Genomic DNA, 27219 nt, shown 5'->3' with positions numbered 1-27219 from the left:
CTCTCTGCAAGGCCTTTCTACCCTCAGCCGAGTCTACAACCCCTCCAAGTTTAGTGTCATCAGCAAATTTGCTCAGAACACCTTCTAGTTCTACATCCAAATCATTTATAAAAACATTGAAGAGGACTGGCCCTAAAATGGAGCCTTGAGGGACCCCACTAGTGACCATCCGCCAGCCTGATGTGGCCCCATTTACCACAACCCTCTGAGCCCTGCCCGTCAGCCAATTGCTCACCCATCATATGATTTTGTTTAGTTGTATGCTGGACATTTCGTCCAGTCCTATGGGAAACCGTGTCAAAAGCTTTGCTGAAGTCCAAAAAGATCGTATCAGCTGGTTTCTCTTGACCGACTAGATGGGTGATCTTATCATAAAAGGAAATCAAATTTGTTAGGCAGGACCTACCCCTCATGAACCCATGTTGGCTGGGACCAATGACTGCATTGTCCCCCACGTGCGCTTCAATAGCTTCAAGGATCATTTTCTCCATAATTTTACCAGGCACTGACGTGAGACTGACAGGCCTGTAATTGCTAGGGTCTTCTTTCTTACCCTTCTTGAAAATTGGCACAACATTTGCCAGCTTCCAGTCCAATGGGACCTCACCAGATTCCCAAGACCATTGAAAAATAATTTTGAGAGGTCCCGCGATGACGTCAGCCAGCTCTTTCAGCACCCGGGGATGAATCCCATCCAGACCCATGGCCTTGTATGGATCCAGGTGGAGCAGCAAATCCCGCACACATTCAGGGTCAGTTGGGAGTTTATCATTCCCACTGTCATGGTCCTCCAGCTCAGGGCACCCTGGCTCCCGAAGCCATCAGTGTTGAAGACAGAGACGAAGAAGGCATTAAACATCTCTGCTTTGCCTATGTCATTGTCTGTGAGGAGACCTTCCCCATCAAGTAGCAGACCTATGTTTTCTTTGGTTCTCCTTTTTCTGTTCACATATCTATAAAAACCTTTTTTATTGTCTCCCACAGACATGGCCAACTTCAACTCTAGTTGGGCTTTGGCCACACGAATTTTCTCCCTACAAACACAAACAGCATCCCTGTATTCCTTCCACGTCGCCTGACCCTCCTTCCAGCAGCCGTACACTTTCTTTTTTTGCCTAAGCTCCAGTAGAAGATCCCTGGTCAGCCACGCTGGCCTTCTGCCCTGCCTGCCTGACTTCCAATATTTTGGAATCTCCTGATCTTGTGCTTTTAGGAGGCAGTGCTTAAAGATTGACCAGCACTGATGGACACCAATGCCTTCAAAAGCAGTTTCCCAGGGTACTTTGCTAACTAGTTCCCTGAGCAGCCTGAAGTCTGCTTTCCCCATATCCAGGGCTGAAGTTTTGGTGGCAGTTTTCCTTCTGTCACTGTCATTTTAAACTCAACCACTTCATGGTCACTATGACTGAGACAGCCACCAATTGCCACATCCCCCACAAGACCCTCTCTGTTCTCCAGCAACAGATCTGGGAGGGCACCTTGCTTAGTTGGCTCCCTTAGCACCTGCACCAAGAAGTTATCATCTAGGTGCTTTAAGAACCACCTGGAACTGCTCGTGTCGGTCGTATGGTGATCCCAGTTGATGTCTGGTAAGTTGAAGTCCCCCATAAGGTCAAGGGGAGTTGGTCTCGAGGCATCTCTTAGTTCTGCAAAGAATAATTCATCGGCGTTGTCATCCTGGCCAGGTGGTCTGTAATAGGCTCCCACAACAACATCCCCTTTATTTGTTCATCCCTTAATCCTTACCCAGGGGCTCTCAACTTTGCCATCGCCAACTTGAAGTTCCACACAGTCCAGCCCATGCTTCACATACATTGCCACCCCCGCACATTGCCTACCCTGCCTGTCCTTCCTGAAGAGCCTGTAACCATCTATTGCAACACACCAGCCACAGGACTCATCCCACCAGGTTTTGCTTATGCCAGTGATGTCGTAGCAGTGGGGCTGGGCCAAGACTTCTAGCTCATCCATTTTATTCCTCATACTGCGTGCGTTTGTGTAGAAGCACTTCAAATGTGCCTCCCTACATGCAGCATCTTGTGGAGCAGACTGATGGACCTCACTAGCACACAGTCCCTCTGATTCTAGCACACCATCCCTTAGCTCATCATCGGCGTGCCTGGTTTTATCCCTTTCCCGCTTCGACTCTAGTTTAAAGCCCTATCTATCAGCCCTGCCAACTCCTGAGCAAAAAGCCTTATGCCTCTCTGAGAGAGGCACATCTCATCTGGTGCCAGCAGGCCTGGTGTCACCTAGACCTTCCCATGACTGAAAAACCCAAAGTTCTGCCAGTTGCACCAGTCCCAAAGCCACATATTAATGTGATGAGTATGCATGTCAACATCGATCCCCCCTATCGGAAGGACAGAGACAGACACAACCTGTGCCCCTGAACCTTTAACTAGTCGCCCTAAAGCCCTAAAAGTCCCTTTTGATTGTTCTCGGACTTCTTGTTGCTACCTCGTCATTACCAGCCTGAAAGACCAGTAGCGGGTAGTAGTCGGTGGGCCGTACCAGGCGCATGACTTTCTTAGCAAAGTCTCTCACCCGAGCCCCAGGGAGGCAACAGACTTCTCTGTGGGTTGGGTCCGGTCGGCATATTGGGCCTTCTGTCCCTTTCAGAAGGGAGTCCCCCATGACGATAACCCTTCTTTCTTTCTTGACAGCAGATGTAGCAATGCGGGGGGTAGGTTGCCTTGCCTTAGGCACCCTCTCCAACTGGGACAGGCTTTCGTCTACATTGTTGTTCTGACTGTCATGTTCTAGACCCTCATACCTGTTATATAAGGGTAGATGGGAAGGTGAGGCAGGCAGGGACAGGGCTCGCCTACCACCCCGAACAGGAACCTGCCTCCATTCCCCTCCTTGGCCTAGGTCCCCTCCTACTGCCTGGCGGGATGGGGGAACTTTTGTCTTCTGCGTAGCAGGAGACACATGTGCTGTGGCAGGCTCGTGAGTCTGTCTCAGAGAGGGTAGAGTACACCTCCACCAGTCAATTTCCTTCTCTGACTCCCTTATGCTCCTGAGCCTCTTCACCTCCTCCCAAAGCTCTGCTACCTGGCTGAGCAGCTCTTCAACCTGGGCACACCTCCCACAGGCATACCCACCGCTGCTGCTCTCGGATACCGACAGAAGACTCGGGCACACCGTGCAGCCCAAGACCTGGACGGCCGTGTGTTTCCCTGAGCCCTTCGTCTGAGTAGCCACATCGGTGACTGTGGCTGGAGAGGATGCAAGAGATGCGGAGGCCGTGGTTTTCTGCCTGGCTGATACCATGGCCAGGCTCTTTGCAAGCAGGTTACAAGTAAGCTATGGGAAAGACCGCTGCAGAAGAGTGGCGAGGGGCCCTCTCTGCTTGCCCTGCCTGCGCGAACTGCCACGCAAACTGCCCACCACACCCTTCAGATATATCTCAGATGTATCAGATATATCTCTGTATAGTGGGAGCTGTCTAACACATGAAGGCAAGACACACGTTGATTTTATATGATTGCCAGACAAAGAAGTGAGATAGTAAGCTTAAACTTAAAATGGTTTTTGATGAGTCTTGTCAGAGAGTAAGAGATGAGTCGTGCTATTTGTTGCTGTGATGGGACAGTCTTTCTTCTCAGCCTTTTCAGTTTCTCTTGTACAGTTGAACTTGTATTTCTGGGTGAATACACTAAACAGAGTCTAGAGGTAATTATTAAACTGATAACTGAGAGGTGAATAAAAAGCCATATCTGAAACAACCTTTCACTTCAAGCTAATCGTTTCAGTACATTAATCACTTAGGCTTGAACTCCTGTGCTGACTGGAACTTACTAGAAGAAGCTAATAAAACCAAACAATCCAACATACCTTTCTCTACATATTCATATGTTAAAGTAGTATTTTAGAAATACTAATTGGAGCAAGCCCTCCAGTCTGGACAGCCATGGCTTTAAAGTTAATGAAAATTTCCAACAGAACAACAGTTACCTCAACAAAAGACACATAAAAAAAAAACTTTGCATATGTTTATCATACCAATTCGTTCTTACATGCTATTTTTCATCTCAAACAGTTAATTTTAGAACAGAGACGACTGTATCTTGGATTCTGTCAAGATAAACACTAGTGACACATAGTGCACAGAAAATAATCCAAAATGACAAAATTGATTTTGGAAAATGACATCTGCTAACACAGCTAATGGTGAGTAATTCTAGGTTGGGGTTTACCAGATTTGATTTGAGCCATAAACTATATCTTGGTTTACAGCTCTATAGAATAATACTTTAATGTGACTGTGGCAGATTTCCCATATGAAAAACTCATTCTAAAGACATAATTATTTCCTTAGACTAGTAAATAGTGTCTTATCACACTGATGACATTGTAAGAAATGCAGGCTTTTGATTAAGGGTATTATCATTGAAAACTAAGTTGGATTAGTTGGCATTAATCTCCCATAAAGATATCATGTTGGTTGCATTTCCTATGGCTTGATTTTTAGAGATGCATTTCACAGAATAATTAGGCTCTCTGATTCACAGACAATACCACCATTTTCCCTTCCCTACATACACTTTCTACACAGCACTTGGATGATTACAAACATCTCAGGCAGCAAGACGCAGGTATCACATTCAGAGATTTACGGTTATTCATCACAGGTCCAAGGACTAAGGAGTTTTGCCTCCTTTCCATACTCTCCACATACAGTTGAAATCCAATGCTGTCAGTCTGCAGTAGCACTAATTTTCTAGCACGTAGCATGAAAAAACTGACTGACTGATTTCATAAGAACCCTTAGGAACGCACAATCATCCTTCCCTACTTCTTCTGCTTTTGGCGCACATACCTCTTTTGTTAGTCCTCCCCCTTGATACTGTTCTCTATGCTACAGTCGCATACTGTTTATGCACAAACAGCTGAGCCAAGATTACAAACTCCTCTGACTTCGGACTCTGCCAAGTCTGTAAGAGTCCAGAATGAAGAAGCAGTTCAGTGATCCAAAGTTCCAGTTGCCTAATCGGTCCTTTCACCCTAGCCAGGAGGCAGTCATGCTTTTGCTGTGGTTTTGCAAAAAACATGAATTATACAGCAGTACAATGAACTATCAATTACTGACCCAATTTGCAATGCTGGGAATCAAATCCCAAAGAATCTAAATGATCAAAGAAGAATCGTAGGTTGCAAATTTTATTGCTGTATTTTTACTGGAACACAGTTTACTCCTCCTAAAATCATCCACATTAACACAATACTTGCATGGTCTGGAGCTGTTTAAACAAAACCTCCTTCCACAGCTCAGAGTTTCAAGGAAATTAGCCAAGTAATAAGACAAAGCATTTTTTTAGGAGTATTAGAAAAAGCATTGAAAGTTTTGAAAATTTAACCTTTGACCCTGAAGACTTAAACTGGAATAATCTGAAAATTAACCATACAGCATATTTTTTCTAGGTAACTAAAGGTATTTGTAGTGGATTTTAGGATTAGGTAGGTGAACAAAAACTGCTAGGGAGTCTGTTAGGAATTACCAAATCAGTGTAAAGAATTCACTGTTATGTAAAAACTATCACTTATTTGCTTCTGCATTTAGCCACATGCATTAAAGAAGAAATAACATTTTGGGCTGAAAGAAAGCCAGTAATTCAGAAGATAAGGACTGAAGTTTAATGTAGAGAGCAAAATGTGACGGTAATAAATCAGTTTAGGGGATGTGTATAGATAGCATAATGCATATGCAGCAGGATAAATAGCACTTTGTTTTTATTATTCTTTTCCACTCTACATCTTTTTGCTGGGAAATCTGAATGGGCATTGTTAAAATCACTGGAAGGAGACTAGGCACAAACTTTCACTCCTCTTGGCACAAGTGAGATTTAAATAGATAAATTTACTGAATTTCTTGTTGCCACCATCCACACTTTCATAGAAGGAGTTTCAGAAAGGAAAGACTCTTTGGTAGCTTTCCCGTTAAGTCTCCAGGAGAAATTTAGGCAACACCAGACTACAATTGCAAAATAACATCCCTTGTGAATTCTGACAAGGTTCTTCCTCTGGGTATCTCACCAAGTGATGTCCTTTCCCCATGGCTGGGGAAGGGTGTGAAACAAGACCATTCTGGAGCAGACCAGAACAGAATATGTCTGAGGGCATTTGCTTCAAGCTGCCTGAGGCCTCACAGGCTTTCTTCTGTAATTCTGCACACTAGCATCTTGCACATTGAGAAAGCACGAAGGGACTTTGTAAGGAATCTCATTTTGCTGGTCTTAATCTGGCTACCATAATCCTACTGGGAACAATGCTCCTGATACCAGGAACCTGCAGTGAGATTAAAAAAAAAAAAGGCGAAACTCCCCCAAACACACAGAAAACACACTTCTACTCAGTCCAGGCAAACAGGGAGTACAATGGCTTTAAATGACAATTTGAGAAGATAAAAGAAATTGGGGAAAAAATAAAATAAAATAAAATGGAGTGAACAGATACATATATCAAAGTACAGTAGTTCTATAGGATCTTGTAGGGGAAAAAGGAAGGTTGTTTCACCGCATGCCAGCCACATAGACCTGACCAGCTGCTTGAAATAATCACGCAGAGATCTGAACATAAGGACTACAACACTGTTCCCATCTTTGGCCAGCTACCAGTGCTGTACAGACTTACATACCCCTTTATAGCCTAGAACCTCAGATTCACTCAAACTAAAACATAAGAGCAGACTTTTTATAATATACAGTTAGCTGTACTGATCTTACAAAGGATGCATACATGATATGAAAAGCTACATTTGAAACTGAAAAAATGCCACAGCTCTACTCGTCTGTGTGCTGCTGCTAAGAGGGAGCCAGTATTCCTCTTTATTATAGCTCAGCCAGTTGAAGCGCCCACCTGCCCAGGATGGAGGGAGAAGCACCACTGAAAGTCCCTATGTTCTTTCCTACTGCACGTCTCAGGTAGGTTTACAAAGCAGTTCACGTGTTATGCTTACAAAATCAGCCTACCTACACCACCTATCTATGCTTTCAGGCTCACTAAAAGGTAGCAGAGCCTTGGTTCCTATGAGCCTAAACTATGAGACTTAAGTTCTCCAATTATTTCAGCACTTCAGAAAACTGTGTCCTTTGCTCACAATTGATCCATTCCATATGAACATTACCTGAGAGCTGCAGGATCAGACACTAGAGGAGGCACATATTCATACTCTCTGCATATGAACTATGATACTGTACAGTTCTTTCTGTACAGACCAAAGATGAGTTTTTAAATCACATTAACTCACTTCAGCAGAAACTACTTGCTAATGCAGATGTGGACACCACTCAGCGAAACGAGTATCATTTGAACTGGTTGCCTTGCTACCCTTAACAAAATCTCAACTTATCACAATGTTCAGCTCAGCTCAGCTCAAAATAATAAAGTGTGATTGGAAGAAGCACGGACAAAGAAACTGAGGTAACACTAATGGAGAACACACCTTTTATCCATATAAGCTATTCCTAAGAAAACAAGGTGCATGAAAAGGAGGCAGAATGTTTTCCAGAACACAGTATTAGATGCATTGTATTTATTTACCCATGGTTCCTTACAAAAGACTGTGAAGACAAACAAACTCAGACAGACGAATCTATTTCCTGCGACAGAAGAACTCATCCACATTACTCGTATTTTTGCAGCCCAGTTCTAAATGAAGCAAGAGAAGCAGCTTCATTTCTCTCTGGGAATGTTATTTTGCAAGCTAACAGATAAAACTGACAAATTCTTAATATATTGATCAAAAGCTCTTTTTTCATTTCAACCCATCTTTCTTAATCCCGTTTCTCATATTAAATTCTCTGCTTTGTGTTGATACTCTTCAAGTATTATCAGAAGTTTCCTTTGTTGTCCTCTAAGCATTCAGCACGTATTTAACCTAAAACCATTCCCTATAAATCCCATCTCCAAATACCTTTCCCAAGTGTGCTGTTCTCCCCACCTCACCAGCTGTCAATATCTTTCTGCTAACGAGACCTCTGGATCCTGAGTGACAGGAGAGCTCTGCTTATTCAGAATAAAATTGAATTGGTCTTTATTGCTGTCAAATCAGCATTCTAAATTTAAGCATAATTTGCTGTCAGCTACTACTTTTAAGTCTCGTTTGGCGTTATTGCCTTCCAAGGTTTCTCTCACTCATAGGAATCTGTGTCTCAGATTATTTTTCTCTTAATAGGCTTGCACTAACTAATGTTTCTAAAATGCTTTTAAAATGGAAAGCACTAAATAAATACTAAGTGTTCTTATCTGCAATGGGGAACGTGCTCCATTACCATTGTCACAGAAATTTCTCATCAACACGCTTTATACATAGTCCTTGGTCATGGACACTTGATTTCCTAAAAAGCATTACCAACCGAATACATTAATGGGAAATATTTATGTGTAGGCTATGTACACATAAGAGCTGGGGCAGGCATTGTATGTGTTATACATACAAAATGTAACTCAAACAACTCTATCTGTTGTTTACGTATTTAATATAAACAGAAATTTAGTCCAGTTTGCAATTTTGCATATGTATTTTACACTGATTTTTACTATATAAACACTGTCTCACTGAATTATTGACTGCCTAGCAATGTTTGGTGCAAGAAATTGTTCAATACTGAAGGAAATGATATTTGTTAAGTTTAGGCTGCTTAGGTATTAATTACTCAAAAAAAAAAAAAGTAAAGTCAAAATATTTAAAAAAAATCTGTACTGGTGCTTCTTAATATTTCATAGATTTGACTTTAATGAGTATCATTTCAAATGCTCAGTTCCAGAAAGAAATGCAAAATCTACCTGTGCACTTCAGCATCTTTAAACCACGGGTAATTAAGAAGATTGTCAACTGTAGCTATTGCAGATGATACAGCACGACACCCATTCTCAGCAAGGGACCCAGTGTCACACAGTGCCCTCCGGGTCTCGTAGTTCAGAGCCTGTGGGGTCACCCTAAAAAGCACATGCCCACGGGGCTGATGAGCAGAGGGAAGGCAAAGGAAGGAAACCGACCCAGATAATTTGTTAAAGCAGGCATTAAATATATTGGTGGGGTTTTTCTTACTAAATGTTGCATACTTGGTCCTGCTCCAATAACTCGCTTACCATAGCGGTCTATGTGAAGGTTAAATTTGTGTTTACATACTCTGGTTGGTTGGGATCTGCACAGTCAGCTCACTTCAGGATGGACCCACTGTTAGCTAAGGTATTTATTTTTTTTTCAAGGCTACCAGCTTTTGTCTCAGAAAGGACTGTGACAAACTTTCTGCAAGTCTCACTTCAAAGACGGTTGGATGGAATAGCTTCAATTCCATCTGTATTTATTTTTACAACAATCATATTTAATATGGATCATGATATGAGGCATTTTAACATATTCCTTCTTTTTCTGGACTATTGTCCCTTTCCAAAATTCAGATCAAAGAACAAAAAACAGCACATAATATTCTTAAAGACTGTAAGAAAACCATTCTATGCTGTTTTATGATAGCTGATATTTGGTGAATTATACCTTGCAATGCTGACTTACTGAGTGACACACGTGTGGCCATGTGTCATGGCCACCATTCCTTCCCATAGGTGGTGGCTGATATACCTGTGCCATATTTGCTAAACCATAGTTTCAGATAAAATGCCATCAGACTGCTTATTTTGGAGATTGTTTAGGCAGAACAACACACAGCTAACACACCCATCATGCCACCACCAGACCAAAAAAGCTGTGTTTGCCTCCCTTATAAAACACAGAAGGGGGCCCTAAACTCATATAAAATGTCTAGACTGTGAATAAACAGTCCCCAAAGCCAGTGCTGTTGCTAGTTACCGAATTGCCATGAATGAAGATGAAGCTGCACGTCGATAGCATGTCATTGACATTCAAGGATGAGAAGCAGATGTAAGAACATCTTCGTCCTCTAGAGATCTGCAGTCACCTGCAGTCCCAGGAAGGCTTCCCTGTGCCCTGTGACTGCAGCAGCCCTTGGCAGCCAAACTCTAGGGAATTTTGGTCAGGCGGAGGAGCAGGTGATCCTCAACCAGTGCGCTTGTTGACTGAAGCACCTCTTAGCTCCCAAGACCCAGCAGGAGTAAGCGGGCTTGCATCTGCAATAACTCTATCCGAATCTCTTTTACAGCTCATAATCTTGAATGCCAGTCTCCTCCACGGGATAGAATCCATCTCACTAAGTTCTCAAAAGCCTCCCCTTGCTGCCACAGTTACTCATAAAATCCACGTAGCGTCATTATGAATTCAGCATAACCTGCTGACAGACACGAGGGAAATTTAAGGTGAATCAATGAAATGTAAAGGCAAGGGACATACTCCACTAGATAAAAACAGTTTCTTTCAGGTGTACAATGTACTTTGTTGTACCTTAACCCTGCTAACTTAATCATGCAAGTTCAACCTGCCTTTATTTGTACACACCGATACAACACTCTAAATTGAATATTGACCTCCATGCATTTTATTGTGTTAAAAGTGCTTCAGATTCTGGTTCCTGGCAGGAACTACATAAACTATGACAAAGCGGCTTTGGAAAAAGTTCCTGCATTCTCATGGCTACACAAACAAAAAACACATAGAATTTTTATTTATACTATTATTCATAGTTGAAGATAACTACAAAGATGATAAGGATCACCACAATGGTTTGCATGGGATTTCTGCAAAACAGATGCTTGAGATGGTTATAACATTTACCGTAAACACGCTGAAAAATTCAGACAATGTAAGAAAATGATAATGTTACATAAAACAAATATATGTACCAGTAATGTGCTTGTTTTACAAAACCAGGAAATATTCTATGAGAGTTGTTTTTTCTTTTCCTCCAAATAACAAGCAAAGAATGCAAAAATAAAAAAACCCTACAAGCACTTCCAATTAGACACAAAATATCTTTCCTTTCCAATGCAGCATTAGTTTAGCTTGCTAAACATTGACAAGAGCATTACAGCAATTGCAGTGGCTGACTGCTTCAAAAGGCACCAGTGATGGTGGTATTTTGGGAAAGGTTACAGGAACAGATCTCAGCAAGGAAGAGCTCAGAGCACCTGCAGACAGACATCTCGCTTGGTTTGCCTGTACCCGCAGCACGCTACAAAGGGAGTGTTTTGCTGAACCTCAACTCCTGTGAGGAATGGAGGCACAGATCTAGTAATCTTGACAATCAATCTGAGAACAGCTGTTTTGCTCCTGAATTTACCCACGAATGATCCTTTGTTGGCCCACGTGGAGACTGCAGGAGCAGTCTTGAGCAGGCTGCCCACATGAGTATGTTCCCTTCATGGGTAATATCCACCTCCTGTTTTCTGCACTGCATGAAATAGCTACAACAAAACCAACCCAATGGCACCCAGAGCACCTGCTGCTGTCTCCTCAAGCAGTATAGATCTAAAAGACCTAGAAACTGGGACAGATTTGAAAGAATTTTACAAGATTTCATGCAGGAATGCCTGTTATCTGGCTGAAAACCAGCTGGGCTCCTTGCTTGAAAATGGCTGTGCACTCTTTAATCACACAGTCTGGTGGGCTTCTGCGTCAGAGGGAAATATTCAGAAGGTTTAGGAAAAGAAAATCAGATCCATTTACAACAGTGACCTAAGCAGCAGCTTGAATCTGGATTTAGAGATGTAAAAAGTGGAGAAATCCATTATTTCATTCTGCCCATACTCCAAGTTACGGAAGCATAAACAGATAAATATGTCAGTAAAATCAGCTTGCTTTTATTGCATGGTTAGCTCTTATGAATGACCAACTTTTCCCCACCACATTTTTTAAAGAATAATTTGTTCCTAGTCAAAAGCCTGCATGCCAAGTTTCAGCACAGAATAAAACTTTTACAGTGAAGTTATAAATTTCTGAAAAGTGGGTTCTATGTACTGACATACGCTTAACTATTACAAGGGCAGCAGGTGCCACTATAACAAATGATGTAAAGTTCAATTTAAACATCAAAGAACATACTGAAATAACTTTGGAAATTGCCATAGATCACTAACATTTTATATGAAAGAAAAAAGAAAAAGAAAAAAAAAAAAAAAAAACAACCACAAACTTCCCTCCCTAACATTTTTTTCCCCTACAAGGCAAAGTAAAGAAAACACAGACCCAGATTCTTTGTAATTAACAGGACTGTGGTTTTACAGCTAAACAAGGTCCAAGAAGTGAAAAGTTAACAAGTCATTAGACATCATATGCACTGCACTGAAAGGGAACTGCAACAATCTGCAAAATAGCTTAGGAAGCATGAGCATGAGGTCAACTGTTTTCAGTAGATAATTGTACGTATAAGCATCTTTACCTCATGAATAAGGCATGCAACATAACACAGGAATATTCTAGCATTTTCAAAACAATTACATTTGCCTTCCGTGTTATTTTAATAAACACAGAAGGTAAGGTCACTAATCACAATTACGATTTACATATTAAGAATAAAATTGCATGCCTTTTTTCCTCCTTCCCACCTCCTATTTTGGTGCATGTCCTTGTAGTTTCCATAGCAGCTGCAGTGTGTACAACACAATGGCCTCTTCCCTCTCCTTGCTGAGACTCCTTGATGTTACAAAGCACTTCAACACCTACTTAGATCTGAAACGAGGGGGTTCCTGTGGGACCGCTGATACCCTGTGTAGGTGCTTTGCTCATATTGGGAACGAAAAGGGAATATACCAGGTCATCTGAAGGAAAAGGAGCAATGGAACTATCTGTTCATGTAGGGACAGTTGTCTTTGACCCAGCCTGCCCTACTATTAGGGTGTGTTCAACATGACCTCCAGGTTTCACATGGTGATCCACACTCCTTCTAACCAGCACCTGCTCAGGGGTGTACCTGGTAGCATTCACGTGCTGTCAGCACTGCAGACTGATCGACAGTTTACCCTACGAGTTGCTGCCATTGAAAGCTTGGCTGAGTGATTTACAGCAAGAGCATCTCTCACATCCATCTGAAGGCACCCTCTGAGGCTCATAGGAGCTGCACCAAGCCCTGTGTGTGCAAGATCTGACAGCTCAATGGTGTGGCTCAAACCACAGAGCTTCCCTCCTTAGGAGGATACTTGACCTCTGATGTAGAGCAACATATTCTACACTAGAAATCTACCAGATGGAGGATTTCTTTCTGATTATAACAAACTTTATAACAATAACAGCATTATCTTGGATGTCTTTAAGTCTCTGCGTGTGCAGCTGTTGTGAGCTGTGCATCCTCCCCAAGACTTGTGTTCTGTGAGTGGATGTGTTCATGACTGCCACTGCAATCTGTCAAGACATAGTATGGTGACTTCGGACCATACACACCTGGCGCTTGGCTCTGCAGCCAACGCAGCTGCAGGTAACAGAATACACCGTGAGGTGGGGGCAGCAAAGGAAATCTTGGTGTCACTGCACAGTGAGCCAGATAGAGTGATGCCTATTCAACGTGATGTTGCTCTCATTTCTACCAGTGTCACTGTGCACACGCTATACACATCCATGCTATACACATCAGCCAACAATATGCTGGATTTTTCCTGACTTGGTGCTTAGGGACATGGTTTAGTGGGTGACATGGGTAGTAGGGTGATGGTTGGATCAGATGATCTTGGAGGTCTTTTCCAACCTTAATGATTCTATGATTCATGGCAGTTAATGGGCTTGATCTAAGTGTATAGACTTGATCTCAAGCAGCCTCAACCACCACACAATGTGCATTGTTGTTGTCTGATATCCCACCTTTCCTGCATCAATAAGCACTTCACACAGATCATCCAGCCCGTATTTCTTCCTGACCACAAACATCTCCTCTCCTTGAAATTTCTGGCCATCTTCAACAACTGATTTTCTCAAACCACCTATAAGGCTCTGGCCTAACAGCAGTGATTTTAACCCACCCAACTCATAGCAGCAAAAACAATAATGAAACAACACCTACTCCAAATGCCATAGATTATTAGCCAGGCAAATTTTAACATGTGAGCAAAAAAAATCAGGGAGAAGTGTTAAGTGGAAGAGTTAGTTTTTGGTTTTCTCTCGGAAAAGAGAAAAAGACATACTCTGAGCAGATGGGGATGGGACTGAAAGTAGACACTGGCTGCAAGCGAGTCCTTGCTGCTTGTTTTGCCCCTTGTTCCGTTTTCCCAGGTCTGGTAAGCACCCTCTGTATCAGGCATCAGGAACCAAGGTCCTCATCGTCCCAGGCAGCTTCCACATCCCCTGGCGGCCCGACCTCCCACTCACAGCACTGTGTGGAATTGCTGGTCAAGCTGCAGACACTGCTGGAAGAGTCAGTCTCATCCTCCCCCCCCCGCCCTGGGAAAGGCAAGCAGGCTGCATTTTTCAACAGCCGTGCCCTAAGCAGCTGCCTGTTTCACCTGTGCCTGAAGCTAACTGATATTTAAGCTCTTTCTTGTCTCGAAACGAACGTTTTAATCTGAGAAATATGAATATTATCTGTTAGATGTTTTCTGTGGCTTTTTGCTTCGTCATAACATGTCTGGCCCTGGTTCAACAATGCACTTAGGCATGTGCTTAATTTTAAGTAGTTGAATAGGCCTGTTGAAAAAATGCTCCAGTTAAGTATAAAATTGATAATGTGCTTTGGTGTTTTGGATTAGGCATTAATTGCAGAAAAAGTTTAAAGCCAGATTGTGTAATTGTGTAACATTTAAACATTGACCCATAGGCAAGTCTATGTTTTCCCTTAAAAAAAAAAACAAAAAGTTACTAGTGCTCCATAGCATTAAAGACCTCTAGGATGAAACTAATATTACCTAGCAATGTGATAGATGTGCTACAAAAAAAATGATCAGTGATTTTTCTGCTAATCCTTCCTGTCACAGACAAAACAGACCATTTTTTTTAACAGCCTCTGTAAATCAGACTATACTGTTTTGAAATATCAGTACAGTTAGGGTCTTTTTTTACTAACTTGTTCTGCATTCAAATCCAAAATGCACACGTCATGCACAATTCCAGACCACACTGATATCAGCACATTTTATACACTTAATTTGGAAATTATAATCCCTCATATATCTATTCTCCCCAGCCTACTTATAGTAAGAAAATAATGTTTTAGTTTTATTGTGAAATACTCCAAACAAATACCCTAAATGGCAAATAAAAAGCATAAACATGAACACTGAGTATGTGTACCTTTCTTCCCTCCTTACAAAGGCAGCTTCTATCTGTACAAATTTAGCAAAAAAAATGAATTTGTTCTGATCTGAAAAGTATCATCTTGTGTAATTTTAAACCCTAGCACAGTGAGCTTCACTTATCATGGTGAAATGACAACAAAACTCTCACAGAACTCTTAAGCCAAATCTGGAAATTGGAAGCACTTTAGCACATCAGTGATACGTCAAGTAATGAGACAAGCCCTGAGATGTGCAGAATGAAGATGCTCTTTTGAGGAAGACTTTCTAGATATGAAGGCCAAAGATAGTGTGGATCAGGGATAAACACAAATACAAGCTGTTGAAGACAAAGGATGAACTTTGGCACTAGAATGAAAAAATACAAATTGCTTATGAAGCATTAGGCATATGAATGAAATCAGAGAACTGCCAGGACTGCGAGGTTCTCAAATTAAGGAAAAAGTTGGGTTTTCAGACCTAGCCTCCAGCTCTCTTCAAGTCTTCTTGAAGCCACTTCTTTCTTACAGCAGATTACAATAAGGCATCTCATTTCTGACGAGGTCCTGAGCAAGGCGTCGGACAACACGTAAGCTGTGCCAGCTACATGAAAATATTTATGGGGCAGTTGATAGGAAAAGCACACAGCGAGAGGAAGGGATAAAGAAGGCCAGAAGACATTTCTCTCTGCAGCTGTCAGTAGGAGGCTGCACACCAAAAAAATGCTCCAGTAAGTTTTTGCAGCAGTTCATTCTCAAGAGGCACGGATACAATGACACCTATTCAGTAGCCTGAGCCTCAGAAAAACAGAGATTTACACTTCACTGTTTCTCTGTTCACATACATTGTCAAACAGCAAACGAGACAGACAGAACAGAGTTTTCATAACAAAAAAAGAATTGTATATATTGGGACTCTCAACATGTTAGAAATGCCAAACTTTTATTCATAGCATCTATGTAGTAAGACCTCTCAAAAGATAAAGAAAAATATTTTATCAGCCTGAATCGATACTGGACTTTCTCATCAAACACTGCAGCATTTTATTCCTACAGGGTTGCCTGAGAGCTATCGTTTGAAACCACTGCCATCACATAAATAATTTTTTTATTATTAATAGCAAGAATTTTCCTTACAGTTGTAGTGGGAACAGTGTTCACATATTGATCACTTTAAAGCAGTTCCAGTACAGTAACGTAACCATCCCATGCTGCCAGCTTTGCAAAAAAAGTCCCTACAAGTTATAAAAAAAACACATTCCTACTGATGGGCCGTGCCTCTAAACTATCTGATTTCTCTCTCTTTTATTACAAAAGTGACCTTTTGATGGGGGAAACATGCAACTACACTAGCTTTCTTTTATTTGTACCAGTCCACTAGATGCTTCCAAACCATGCAGGGCAGCACAAACACTGCTCAGGGCAAGTAAGAAGCAATCTATCAGCATTTGATAACTGGTGCTAAGCAATACTTAAACAGTATGTCAAAAAGAAGATGCTGATGTTAAGACTGCAAAATAACCCCATCCATTGATTATTTTAAAATTCAAGCTGCTACAAATTTTTTCCTTTAAAAATCCATGGTGATAGAAACAACCAGATTACCGGGACCAGAGATATTACAGTGAAATTTCATTAGGAAAAAAATACATTTTCAATACATTTTTACTTAACAATTTATTTCTTTTTGAACTGCACATGCTTTAAACTACATGTGTCTGAATCACTATCTTCTTTAGATTATGTCAAAATGACAGGCTGTTACGGTAAGAAAGCAATGAAGAAGAGAACCCTTTATTTTCTGTGCTAATGAAGCAACAGAAAATAGCATAGGTTTTGATATGCACATGGTTGGTTGACTTGGGTTTGAGCCATGATCATATAGAAGAGTATCATCTCTGACACTGAATTAGTGCCACGGCACAAGGCAGTCATTGCAGACAAAGACCACTCTGACTGGCTCTTTTTGCTTGACAGAGTATAAAATCAGAGAGTGGGGACAAAGGGAAGCACAATAAATTAGAGTGACACTGTTACTTACAGTCTTGTATTTTGTTAATATTATGTCTTGCATGCCTGATTGATTTTCATGCAAATAAGGACTAACATCCTAATTTCATCCTGAATCGAGTCATTATAGATTTATCTTGTATTTGTGTTCCTCCACCATTCTCTTCCATAAAATGTCCAGATGGGAGTGTGCAGAGGGTGAAAGTAAGTTTAGTAGTAGTTGGATGAAATAATGCAGGTCATTGTTTTCTCTGGTTTAGGTTGATCAAAGTAATACACAACAGTACCAGGGTATATGCTTCTCTCAAGAGAAGACTTGGGCTCCTGTGTGACTTAACCATCACCACTTAAAAGATGCTTGGCATTTCCCCTCATCACTCTACAGTCAGATGGTGACAGTAGACATTAGAGAACAATCATCACTGGCAATTGATGAGAATTTTGAAAATGTTACTTTTATGATCACATTTGATGAACAAATAGTTTTTTGTCTTTGTAAAAAAAAATACAGATTGTGTTAATGAAGTAAATTTTATGAATAAATAATTTGCTTATTTTTAGACTTGATGGTGATTTCAAAATTTCAAAGCAATACGGCTTGTTATATGAAACAACTTGTATACTTCTATTCAACAGTTTTTTTCAAGTTAAGCTACATAACAATAGCAAAAAAAAAAAAGATTCCATAATTTTTGCTACACAGCCATCCTAAGTCAACATTCAGACTGGTCTAATTCACTTTTTCCTTCAGCAATACATGAAACAAAATGAGGTGCTATACATTTGAAAGAGGAATGCCTTGAACTTACAGCCTTTTTGTGAAGCTACAGCTTACTGGGATACAATAATGAGTTGAGTTTTTCATACTTAACTGCAGTGGTATTAAATTACACTGAATATGGAAAGGTTGCTGAGTATCTACTCTGAGGTGGATTCTTTTTTTGTTTTACATAATTTGCCATGGACTTATAATTGCATGAGCTCAACTTGCATCCCACACTGACAAAAGCTCTTTGCAGCATTGCCATCATTTTCTTGTTGATTTACAAACTGACAGTGGATTTACATGAAGTCAGATTTAAAAACTTCCAAGTCTTTTTTCCAAAGGGGTATTTTTTAACAGTTCTGCAGTGGTACAATGCTCTTCTCTTACTTGGCAATGACATCATGCACCCATTCTCACCGTTTTTGTGCTTGGACATTAAGTTCTTCACTGTGATTTCAAGTTTTGCTTTGTTTACACCTAAAAGTTCTCCATCTCACAGTGAAGTCCAGTGTCTTTTTTTTTTTCACTCAGCTTTAACACGTAAGCACTTCAGAGATAATTCAGCTGTTCTCTGAAGACTTCACTGAAACTTTAATTCTTCTCTCCTCTTTGACTCTGCATAGTTGTTCTCACTTGTTTAGTTTTTGTGGTAAATAGAGCAGCTTTAGTTGCAACACATTTGTGGTTAGCTTGGAAAGACTTCACCAAAGAGGAAGCTGAATATGTGGTGGTTAGCAAAGTTCACATTCTCTCCACTATACTGTCTTCCCACACAAATTTATCGCAGCAGTATCTGTTACTGCCTAACAAATAGACTAAAGTGTGATTTTATTTCTAGCATAAAGGAAATATAAAATTTCTTGTATTTCATTATGCAATGAGTAGGAAAGCCAGTATGAGATATTTCAAAAATCGTTTAAAATTATTGTGAAGTAAGATTAAAGTAACAGGTTTTTTTTATTTCAAAAAAAATGAACAATTGGGAAATCTATAATGAGTTAATGTGGTATCTTTTTGTAATGTGACTCGGTGAGTTGTAAAACACAGGGCTGAAATTCCAAAAGGCATTGTTCTGTACATTACATTAAGTAATAAAACAGAAAACTCCAAAACATAGTTTTCTGTTAGGATATTTATCTCTTACACTACTATTTAATGTTTATAAATGTATACTGAGCTAAATCAATAAAATACAATTTGAAAAGGAGGGTATCCTTTCTCTTATCCTTCTCTCCTGTGTTGTAGTTTGTACTTCTTTGTAAGCATCTTAATCCAAGACCAGTGTTTTGGAAATGTTTACTCCCAGGTGTAATGCTTACTACACCAAAGAGTTCTGTTGAAGTCTGAGAAGACTGCTAAAGAAAAATGTATCCCAGGAGACCGATTTAGACTGAAGAATGTAGACAGGGTGTTTAGGGGTACTGCACAGTGAATACTAAAACAGTCTGATATTTACGTTAATTTTGTAGAGTCTTTCTTAGCAGAAGAGACTCATTACATGAACTAAAAGAAGTAAACTGAAAGTTAGTTCAAAGTGTGTCAGCCTGCTTCAGGAATCTCAGCTCTAAATGATTAAGTGCAAAATATAAATGGCTTTTAGTTATTGTTTTCCCACTATGTTTGTTAGTCACACATTCTTTAAGATAGATTTGTTACGTACAAAACATCATATTTCTTTTAAATCAGTGCTAGACTTTTGAAACCACCATATTTACTAATACAGAATGAAGGGGGATATTTGCACAGAATTATACTCCAGAGGATTCATGAACAACCAGCTTTGAAGTCTCCTGCAGAATAGATATCAGATGGCTAGGTGAGAAGATACGTGAGTTTTAGTTTCAGATGCTTAGCACCAACTGTGAACCCAGTATAAAAAACTACTACATTAAGAACAATAAAAATCTTCTTAACATCCACAAAGACCCCCAGGTGCAGCAACCAGGTTTTCAGAAGATTTCTGCAATGGTTCTCCGTCATGAAAGTTGCTTCTGTTGACATTTCAGAGGATGACAAACTTTACTACAAAACAGGTTTGCTTACCTAGACTGAAATTTTAACATAGCTGTCTATGATTCTTCACCACAGAGATTCATATTAGCAGCACATTTTCCTTTACATTCAGTGTTCCCTGTGCTATTTGAGAAATAAATGGCAGAGTGGAAAAGCATTTTAAACGAAGATGAAGCTAAAACAAAGAGCCACCTTATGGGGCTGCTACAAGTGATGGAGGAGGAATACTACTGAATCAGTAGCCATCACAGCAGTGGGTGTGGTGGGTGCAAACAGGCAGCTGAGAGCTTCCCATACAAACACTGTCTTTCTTCCACTTGATAAACCAACATTGTGCCCCTTGGCGCACAAGAATGACCTACACAAGGTCCAAACACGTGTTACACCCACACCAAACAAGTGAGTGGAGTTAAGTACTCATATTGTATAAAATACACATTTAACCAAATGACTCACTGTATCCTACAGAGGATAAGTAGGTGAACAAAGTTTCTCTTTACTTAATGGCTTGTAGAAAAAACATGAAAACAAGCAAGTGAATCACAAAAGGAAAAAAAGTTGTGGCATTCAGATAAGGAAACAATTATCCACCAAAAATAATGAGAAAAGAACCTTCCACCAGGGAGTGTTTTGTTTTGTTTTGTTTTGTTTTTGTCTTTTTTGCCTTTTTTTTTTTTTTCCCCTGGAAGTAGACTACAATTGATATTCCTTACATTTGCATTAGTTATTTTAAGAGCTAAAGATGGCTCTGCTGCAAAACAAAAACAAAACATGAGTATCTTACAGTGTCCCAGAAAAGACAGTTTAAAAACATATAGTCTTAGTATTCTAAAAATACTATTAAAACAAAGCAACTCAAGTATTTTCATGTCATTCATATACAGAGGATTCCAGTGCTTCCAAATTTTATGATCTGTAACTCATTTCAGTCCCAAACACACCCCACTAAATACATGACGCTATAAAGTATGGTTGAAAATTCCTACTATGCAAAAATGCAAATTTAAAACATATCAGTAATAGAAACTAAAGAGAAAAAAAAAATCCAATATCTTATGAAATAATATTTTTATGCCTTTGGATGTCATTCTTTGTACATAGTGAAAAATACATTTTAGTTTTGGCAGGATGAAAATGATGCGTTAGACCTCTGCAGACAATCAGTGACATTGACTTAAACCAATGAAGATTATAAAGTATTTGGATAATTTTATTTCCACTAATCCCTTAAAATATACAATGTTTCCCATTTCATTGTATTCAAACTCTTATGATGAACCAGAAAAAATTCTGTTAGCAATCAAGCTCTACATAGTGGCTTAGTAGGCTTCCAAAAACTCACACTACTGCAGACTTGGAATTTAAATTGCTTTTTCCCTTTACATTAAAGATGGAGATAATCCACAAAATCTGTTCCCTCCCCTGAAATTTAGTTTGCTTCACTGAGAGAAAGACAGCATTGAGAAGCCAAGTAGAAACACAGATATTGACTCTTCCTTTTTTTTTTTTTTCCCCAGTCTTTTTTTTGAGGGAATCATAGAGTGAAGAAATGAAATATTAATAATGCTTTGTAGGGCAGTGATCGAAGAAATTAAATAGTCCAGCAGAAAAAGAACAAATGGCTATATCTACTGTGTTAATGAGCCTGCCAGTAGAAAATTAATTGGATACCAGGTATACAGTACTATGAAGAACTTATCTCTCCACTTGCTTATGTATTATTAGGAGTAGCAGTAGAATTGTTAGAAACACGTCAAAATGCCCTGGAAAATGTGCTATCAGTTTTCCTTGCCTTTATGTTCTTGCTGTTTTTTAAGGAACATTTGGAGGCTTTCAGGTCAAAGGATTCAGCGGATATGAATTAACACACTTCTTAACTTCAATTGGGCCACTGATTTACAGAACCTAAGTATCAGATCAAATTAGGAAGTAGAAATAAAACAGAGATTTATGCTATTTATTTATTTTTATCAAAATGTCCTCTGTTACCAACATGGCAAAAATCAAATGATCTATGCAATCCGACTTAAGTATAGTTTCATTTCCTTTTAAGGCACTTCATACTACTTTTCATCTGATGAACAAATATAAAAAGATAGTGTGCATAGTCAATGTTATATTACTGCTTTTTACTTTATAGTTAAAGACACTTTTAGGATTATACCTATTTCAAATTCTTATGAACTGACAAAAAATTAATACATTGTTATAAAATTGAGAAGTAATCTACTTTTTCAGAAGTTTCAACCTATGAGAAAAAAGAGAAGAGGTTTGCCATCACTTATGACAAAACCAGTACCAGAGTAGCTGACATGGTTCCCAAAGTTGATGCACATAGTATTACATATTACAGAATATTATATAGAAGTGGAAGTGCTAAAACAATAAAGAGCGTCTTCCTAGCATGAAGAGAACGGGAAACCTTTCATATGAAAAACTCCTTTTTCAGTAATAAAAAGTACTGACTAAGGACTTCACTTTCACAAACAAACCAACCAACAAACCTCCTCCCCCAAAAAAGATTTATGACTCTCATCTTGAATTCTTCCCAACTGGATAAAAGACTCTTTGTGGTCTTCCTCTAACAATCTGGTTGCCACAACTCCAGACCAATGTGGTGGGCGTCCATACAACGTGGTCACCATTGCAACTGCTGCTTCACATACTCCTTGGCAGTTTCAGTGAAGGACGAAGTAGGACTGAACATCTCAGATATAAACAAGACGTGTTTCTATTTGTGTCATTTCTATTCAACAGAAACTGAAATTTCAACCTTCAGGTCTAATGATTTGTCTCATCTTGAATGCTCATTCATTTTCTGGGAGGACAACTGCCTTAAACTTGCAGGATGAGTTATGTCTGCCTTTCAGCAAAAATCAGCGAAAGCCTCTGGGATCAGACACACTTTGGATAATCATTCATACTGTAGCCAAAAGTAAAGAAAGAGATTTGAGGATATCACACCCTTACTTACTCTGTTATAAAAAATGTGCCATTGATTTTTAAAAAGAGGTAGGCAACAACAAAAAATATTGGGAAAAATAATCCTGAACATTATTTACAATATACTTTTTTATCCTTTCTTTTTGAAGTTCATTCTATTTTATGAAAGCGGTTGAAATAAGACAGATATGTGGAGTTCAACTATGTTGAGTATGTATGGAAGTGCATGATGCAGTTTGGGTGCATGATGCAATTTAAATTTTATAGACAGCTTTATTAATTATTTATTATACAATGAATGAAGAAAAAGCCTACCCTCATAAAAGTCCACTAGATTATTAGAAGTATAATTGTTTTGTTGTTGTTGTTTGGTTGTTTTTTTTAAGTTGGTCTCACTAAGTCCCATTGATTTTCTGAAGTGTAAAATTTATCCTTTCTCATTGGGCTTTTCTTATATCCCTCCCTGATCTAAAATAGAGGTCAGGGAGATCTCTCCCTCTCTCTGTTCTAAAACAGAGCTCTGCACAGCTTGGGAAGAATGTGAAATATGGCATAAAATAATAATGGTCAGAAAAAAATAACTCTCAAATTTTGTGTGTTGCTCTCTCAACCTCATTGTGGACTTTCAGACAATATGAATCAAATGGGTACAGACTTCAGCCACAAAGACGTCACTTGCTCTGACTTCTCAGTCTTCTTATCTTTACACAAAAAGAAAAGAAAAACCTTGTTTGTATTTTACCCTTTTATGGAAGAAGAAAGCATGTTTTCCATAAGCTTTGAATGCAAAGCACAGCCCTGATGAACGATCCAGCTAGGACTTAAGAGAAAAGTACTTACGACCTGTAGGAATATTTTGTAGAGGCCATACTAGTATCACCTTAAAGAATACGAATACCTGAGGGTAAGTATATGGATTGTCACTGAATGTCTGCAAAGATATGTTGTTTCCCAAGGTACTAAATTATTATCAATAAATTCTCAGAAATAATAATACGAAAATGGTCTTTATATTGAAAGCACCTCAACTGTACCAAATCAGAATCAAAACCACACAAAGCTTGTCTGAATTCAGAAAAATGATTTCAATAGAACCTCCAAGTCCTTATGAAGACTACCAATTCTTTATCAAAACTGTTTTCCTTGCCAAGATTTTGAGTTTAAAAAATTTGTAGTTAATTAACTTTCCAACAATGACCTCCACAAGCTGAAGCTGGAATGTGAAAAATAAGCAAATGTGAGGGAAGCGGATGGACAGGGCACAGTGTTTCAACTGCTCAGACGCTGAAAACTGGGTAACATTTGTGCTGACGGGAAAGTAAAACACACTAGCTCTCAGCTCCATCAGAAGCTTAAGGACTGAGATGTGACTCGTGATACACAGTTTGGCCTTCCCTTCCACGCAACTTGCTTGCAGACAATCTATTTCATAAATACTGACTTTAAAAAAAAAGGCAACACGCAAAATGAACCATTTTCCTCACCAAAACTGAAATCTAATCACTCCTGGCGTAATACCTTGAGACAGGGAAACAAATGCTATTTATTACATCTAGCAGTAATATAACATCTAGCAGTAACCTAATATCATCAGGTATTCAAATATATGCCTTCAGCTACAGCATTTCCCTAAAGCATTCAATCCTTTTAAAGACTCACTTTTTGTGGCAGCAGTTAAAAAAAAAAAATGTTCTTTCTGCTTGATTAAGAGAACCACTTCATTCCCTAAAGGTATCAGATGTTACCTGTCAGGAATAAAGACAAGAATTGAGCCTTGTTTCACAGAAGAAATATTAAAAACACCAGACAAAATCAGTGTCACTGCAATATGTTGATGAAATACAGCATTTGGGAAACAGCTTTGGTTAAGAGCTGCTGGCTAAGACCTTATCCAGGAAACAGCAAAACCAACACACACACACACACAGAAATAAAAAGAAAAAAAAAATCAGCAAGCTGCTTGGAAAGGCTTTTAGAAGTTGATAAAGGCTATCAGCAAAGGCTTGTGTTCTTTCATAGCTGAAGAAGTAGACAGGCTGGGAGTCACTGTGTATAACCCCTCCGAACAGAAAGACTCAGTGTTGTTTTTAAGTGGTGACATGAGGTGAGGGCAGTAGCAGAAGGGACCTTCTGTACAGACTGAGGGAAGAAACAAGTCTGTTTATAATTATTAGTTTTATGGGACAAGCAATTTTTTTGGCCTGACAAATAATTAAAGAAAAAATAAAAGAAACAAACGAGGAATTCTGTATCTCCTGTGCTGTAGGTCTGAGGTTTCCGAGGGGGTGAAAGATGAGTCAGGCCATGACTCAAATTGCTGTCACGCCGGTGCTTGGGGAACGGAGAGCCACCTTCTGTCTTACTCTCAAAGTGGGTGATCTGCGATGTTAGTCATCTGATGATAATAAATTTGTGGGACTTTTAAGTAAAGACTATTTGCCATACACACACAAGGCCATGGAAGTAGAAAAAAGGATACAAGAGCAAAGAGGGAGCAGCCATGTGGATGCCCTCTCATAACACAGACCTCTTCAAACTTTGGGTGGCTATACACTCAAAAAGTGTGGACAGGGATCACCTCCAAACCTACTCATAGCCTTTGAACCAGACATGGATTAAAGCTCAGTCTAAAACCGCATAGTTTTATGTGAGTTTTATACCTCATATATTACATATGAAGTACATAACCTCACACCTAATGAGCACTCTTCAGTTTTATATACTTAGGTATATCTTAATAATTATTCAGCGTGTCAGGTGCTGGGTTTAATTCCTTGTAATTTCAGCATAGGTCTTCATTAACTTATAAAAAAAGATCGCTTCTGTGACTTAATGATTCCAAGTAAGGTAAGAATTGCCTAAGGGCGGGGAACTGTATTCCTCCCATGGAGCACTGCTCAAGTGAAGGAAGCTCAGAAGCATTAAAACATGGTCAGAAATTCACACGTTCACAAGAATAAGACTAGAGAAATGGAACACTATTACAAAATGCCCTGTTCCAGCCTGAGGGCTTGTCTGCTGTGAATAATTTCTGGATTTTGGCAGGAACACATGCTAGTTTAATTTCCTTCTGCAAAACTTTGTTTACTTACAGTTCCTTCTTACCAATCAACAAGCTCTTTTGAGCTACCACTCCCTTCATTATTAAAACATATGCACAAACCTGAAGAGGATTTAGCTCATGGCTGCTCCGTGGTTTTCCTCTTGAGGGTATATACAAACCAAAGAATTTACAGATTTTAATATATTCAGTATGAAATTACAGATTCAGAACTATCTGTCTAAATAAAACAATCAGGAAAACAATGAAATTAATTATAAGCTTTGAACTCTGCACCATTACTATGAGAGGAAAATAAACCCTTATGCTAGGATTAAATCAACCGAATAAATCTAAATTGCATGTAATTAAATTTCTGCTAGGAACAAAGACTTCAGCATGTAAGTGTCAGAATAGTCTGAAACACTTGAAAAATCTCCCATATAAAAGTTTCAAGGCAAGAGAAAAGGCCTGGAATGGATATCTAAATGTGGCAGTAAGGTAAGACTGTAAACAAATATACAGCTGCAGAACAAATCTAATTATTCCTCATTGCAAAGATTGATTTTGTTTCTAAAATAGTATCAGCATCAGTAATAAGTGGAAAAATGGTACATCTAATTCTATGGCACCTGTAAAAATGAAATTTTCTATGTGTAGCATGGTTTTAAGAATAAAAAGTCATTCATTAGGAAAGGAAAAAATAATACACTTTCCAGAATATTTTATCCTTTCAGAAATATACCCAGTTGTGACCTTCTTTTCCCTCTCCTCCACCTGTTTTCTTAATCCAGTAAAATACACAAGAACCTTCTAACACTCTAACTAGATCCAAAATAATGCTTAATAGAACAAAACGAAATGACTGAATTTTCCATCCAGGATGTGCAAGATGGTTTAGCCCAACTAATAGCAGCAGATGAAAGTAAAAAAGACTGTAAGAATTTTTTTTTTTTTTTTTAAAGATAGCCTTTGTCTCCCTAAGAGACAAAACCCCCAAAAACTAATTACCTGGAAAAGAAAAAGAAAACAAAAACATAAGGATTTCTACAGCCCACAATATGAGATGAAACTCTACTGAGAGTGCTTAACTAGTAAAAGGAAAGGAAGGGCAATGCAAAAGCCGGAAAAAAGAAAATAGTGTGTTATCAAAGGGCTATTAATTGCTCCCAAAGTAAGAGCAAGTGATGATCTTCTTCCTTTATTTACTTGGACTTTCAGCTGTCAAATCAAAGAAATGCTGTGTTAGTTGTGCTGAAAGAAAACTGTACCTTTTGTTTTAGTTATTGCCCTCTAGACCTTAAGGGCTTTCATTTGATTGGTTTTATAGCTCACTA

General features: G+C 39.2%; 1 protein-coding gene and 1 long non-coding RNA gene across 6 annotated transcripts in view; one reads left to right on the top strand and one right to left on the bottom strand.

Moving 5' to 3' along the window:
* The window catches only part of XRCC4 (X-ray repair cross complementing 4), a 188870-nt gene that overhangs the window by 18824 nt on the left and 142827 nt on the right, over positions 1-27219 (bottom strand). The gene's annotated exons all lie outside the window — the stretch shown is intronic.
* LOC308185665 overlaps positions 466-27219 on the top strand; it is a 65150-nt gene continuing 38396 nt past the window's right edge. Inside the window, exon 1 of the long non-coding RNA XR_013943538.1 lies at positions 466-27219. This exon is cut by the window's right edge and continues 16547 nt beyond it. This is a non-coding gene — a long non-coding RNA (uncharacterized lncRNA).

This window comes from Anser brachyrhynchus, assembly GCF_964034855.1.
Source record: "Anser brachyrhynchus genome assembly, chromosome: Z".
Lineage (NCBI taxonomy): Eukaryota > Metazoa > Chordata > Aves > Anseriformes > Anatidae > Anser > Anser brachyrhynchus.
This window is presented reverse-complemented; position numbering and strand designations above follow the sequence as displayed.